Source organism: Bufo bufo, chromosome 1, assembly GCF_905171765.1.
Source record: "Bufo bufo chromosome 1, aBufBuf1.1, whole genome shotgun sequence".
Taxonomy (NCBI): domain Eukaryota; kingdom Metazoa; phylum Chordata; class Amphibia; order Anura; family Bufonidae; genus Bufo; species Bufo bufo.
In genome coordinates this window covers 417,575,366-417,579,725 of record NC_053389.1, presented here as the reverse complement: position 1 = coordinate 417,579,725, position 4,360 = coordinate 417,575,366, and positions in this window count along the sequence as shown.

Below are 4,360 nucleotides of genomic sequence, written 5' to 3'. Positions count from 1 at the left end.
TCAACAGGGTCGCAAGAAGCATGTGGAAAAACCAAGGCGCAAAATAACTGCCCATGAACTGAGAAAAGTCAAGCGTGCAGCTGCCAAGATGCCACTTGCCACCAGTTTGGCCATATTTCAGAGCTGCAACATCACTGGAGTGCCCAAAAGCACAAGGTGTGCAATACTCAGAGACATGGCCAAGGTAAGAAAGGCTGAAAGACGACCACCACTGAACAAGACACACAAGCTGAAACGTCAAGACTGGGCCAAGAAATATCTCAAGACTGATTTTTCTAAGGTTTTATGGACTGATGAAATGAGAGTGAGTCTTGATGGGCCAGATGGATGGGCCCGTGGCTGGATTGGTAAAGGGCAGAGAGCTCCAGTCCGACTCAGACGCCAGCAAGGTGGAGGTGGAGTACTGGTTTGGGCTATTATCATCAAAGATGAGCTTGTGGGGCCTTTTCGGGTTGAGGATGGAGTCAAGCTCAACTCCCAGTCCTACTGCCAGTTTCTGGAAGACACCTTCTTCAAGCAGTGGTACAGGAAGAAGTCTGCATCCTTCAAGAAAAACATGATTTTCATGCAGGACTATGCTCCATCACACACGTCCAAGTACTCCACAGCGTGGCTGGCAAGAAAGGGTATAAAAGAAGAAAATCTAATGACATGGCCTCCTTGTTCACCTGATCTGAACCCCATTGAGAACCTGTGGTCCATCATCAAATGTGAGATTTACAAGGAGGGAAAACAGTACACCTCTCTGAACAGTGTCTGGGAGGCTGTGGTTGCTGCTGCACGCAATGTTGATGGTGAACAGATCAAAACACTGACAGAATCCATGGATTGCAGGCTTTTGAGTGTCCTTGCAAAGAAAGGTGGCTATATTGGTCACTGATTTGTTTTTGAATGTCAGAAATGTATATTTGTGAATGTTGAGATGTTATATTGGTTTCACTGGTAAAAATAAATAATTGAAATGGGTATATATTTGTTTTTTGTTAAGTTGCCTAATAATTATGCACAGTAATAGTCACCTGCACACACAGATATCCCCCTAAAATAGCTAAAACTAAAAACAAACTAAAAACTACTTCCAAAAATATTCAGCTTTGATATTAATGAGTTTTTTGGGTTCATTGAGAACATGGTTGTTGTTCAATAATAAAATTAATCCTCAAAAATACAACTTGCCTAATAATTCTGCACTCCCTGTATAGTGGTATTATGTATGCACTGTATAGTGGTATTATGTATGCACACTACAGTGGTATTATGTATGCACTGTATAGTGGTATTATGTATGCACACTACAGTGGTATTATGTATCCACACTGCAGTGGTATTGTAACGGAACGCCTAGCACCCCGACCGGGTACCTCCGTCGATATATGCTCCTAGTGCTTCCAGAGGACTCCAAGCACTCCACTTGACACCGTACGCACTGCAGACCCCACGAACCGCCGCAGCTTGGTTGGGGTCTCACCGTCCTCCACCCACGCTGGACCCAAGACTGGGCTTCAGCTTCCAGTGGGTGAACCTCTCCTACATCCAGGAAGCAGGAACCATGAACAAGCTCTTACAAGAGCTTATACTCAGGGGAGTATTGTGATATAGCAATCCCCAAGAGTGTAGTTATCGCATTCCCCAAACATGAGCCAAAACTTCATGAAGGTATAAAAGCAACCACTTTATTCTAACACACAAGCATTTTATACACATCTTCCAACAAGGCCACCACCCACAGGGTTTTGTAAAAACAGCCAATCACATGCATTTACAGTATTCAAACCTCCCCAGCAATTGTACACAAAATCCCCTTCCCTCTGTCTGTAATGCAATAAACAAAATACAATGAGCATTGTCTGAGACGCAATTAACTAACACAATGAGCATTGTCTGAGACGCAATACACAGAATACAATTACCAAACATAATGGACTAACTTGAACACTGGTCTAATTCGTGGGGGTGAGAGTTCAAGTTAGTCCAAGTCCTTTGTGAACAAATGAGGCCTGGCTGATGAGAGGGCCCATAATCCTGGGGCAAGAGGCTAGTAGCCAGGCCCCTCCAAAACCCAGTGGCGAGGTTGGTTTCGCCACACATCTCCCCCTCCCAGGGAAGACTAACCAGATACCTGACCTCACGGTCAGTACCTGAGTTAGTCTGGCAGTCCAACCACAACCCAATACTGGACCTGTTGAATTTTGGGGCCTGGCTCTGTTCTGTATGTCCCCAGCTGTTGAGGGGGCATCTGCGACTCCTTGCTTCCTTGTGGTTCTCTACCATGGAGCTGTAGGTACTTGGTGGGCAGAGGCAGACTGCGCTCTGGACAGATGCCAGCTCTTCCGCTGGGGTAGCCAGTGGGGAGTCAGCCTCTGGACACGAGGATAGGGGAGGGCAGAGGCCGACTGCGCTCTGCCCAGATGCCAGCTCTTCCGATGGGGTAGCCTGTGGGAAGTCCGGCTCTGGAGAAGAGGATAGGGGAGGGCAGAGGCCGACTGCGCTCTGCCCAGATGCCAGCTCTTCCGCTGGGATGGGGTCAGGGAATCCTGCCCCCAGGACCTTGTTGCGGATCAGCTGTGGAGAGGAGGGATCGTTTACCTCCTCCTCCTGGCATTCCTGCAGGGTTGGTGGGGGATCCGTAGCGGCCGTCCAGCATCCCGGTAGGCCTGGTGCAGAGACTGCGGTCCAATCTGCACCTGCCGACTGGGGTTCCTCCCGTAACCAGTCTATGAAGTCCTCTACCTCCACAGTTGGTGAGGAAGTAGGGGATACCTCAGCTGTGACTTGCGCTGGGCTTGAATGGAGCGAAACAACTGTTGATAATCTTGCTCCAGTTCCCACTCCCTTTGGACCAGAAAGGTCAGATCTGCCCTCACCCCACTAGTTGTAGGCCAATTGTGCAAGTCCCACCTGTAGTCAGTAATGTCCCAAAATCTAGACTCTTCTGTGCTCCCAAAGTCAATGTCTTCAAAAGATTCCCACAATAAACCAGGGCAATTATATTCCTCACCTTCAGGCTTGGCGTACTCCTCCATTTATGGAGCCTGTCGTACTGTGTCCCACCATAGTGCTTGGTAAGCGTCATCCAGCCAGGTTTCCTGCCATACCAGTGTCTCAAGCTCTGACACCCACTCCATCAATGGTTGCTCTCCCAGTAGAGGTAGTCGCAGCGCCAATCGCATTCGCAATCTCTGCTCCTCACTGGGAAGACTCTGACCCCTCCGACGCTGCACGTCCTCCAGGGCCTGGTGCCATACGCCTTTCCGCTCGGCATCCCTGTAATCCGGGTGATCTTCCTCATGGAATGCTGTGCAGGAACCAACGGCATCCATATTGCTGTAGCCAGGGGAGCTGTACGGATACTAGCGTTGCCCTCAATATACTCCACGAACGGTGTCTCCGAGCTGCTTCTCCTCACACTAGGACGCCATCACACTGCTTGCCACCAATGTAACGGAACGCCTAGCACCCCGACCGGGTACCTCCGTCGATATATGCTCCTAGTGCTTCCAGAGGACTATTTTTCATTTATACTTAATATTTTGGTGTGTTTTTTTTAAAATAACTTTTAGCCCCCTTAGGGACTAGAACCCTTGTCCTATTCACCCTGATAGATCTCTATCAGGGTGAATAGGAGCTCACACTGTCCCTGCTGCTCTGTGCTTTGTGCACACAGCAGCATGGAGCTTATCATGGCAGCCAGAGCTTCAGTAGCGTCCTGGCTGCCATGGTAACCGATCGGAGCCCCAGGATTACACTGCTGGGGCTCCGATCGGAGGAGCAGGTGAGAGGGGATCCTCTGGCCACTGCCACCAATGATTAATACTGGGGGGGTGGGGGCACACTGCGCCACCAATGTTTTTAATACTGGGGTGGGGGGCGCACTGCGCCACTAATGATTAATACTGGGGGGCTTGGAGGGGCGCACTGCGCCACCAATGAAGATAAATCTCTCATTAATTCATATACAGGAGGAGGGAGCTGGCTGCAGAATCACATAGCCGGCTCCCGACCTCTATGAGCGGTAGCTGCGATTCGCGGCACCTGAGGGGTTTACTACCGCAGATCGCAGCTACCGCTCATAGAGGTCGGGAGCCGGCTATGTGATTCTGCAGCCAGCTCCCGCCTCCTGTATATGAATGAATGAGAGATTTCTCTTCATTGGTGGCGCAGTGGCCATAACCCCTTCCCTTCTCTTGTCCTCCTTCCTCTCATTGGCGGCAGCAGAACAGGGGGAGGGAGACACTGCTTCCTTCTCCCCTGTGCTGCTGAGGGAACGCGGAGAGCGCCGTCAGCAGCGCGATCTGTGTTACCCATACCTTATCGGAATATCAGCAAAATAGATGCCGATACCGATAACGGTCAAAATACT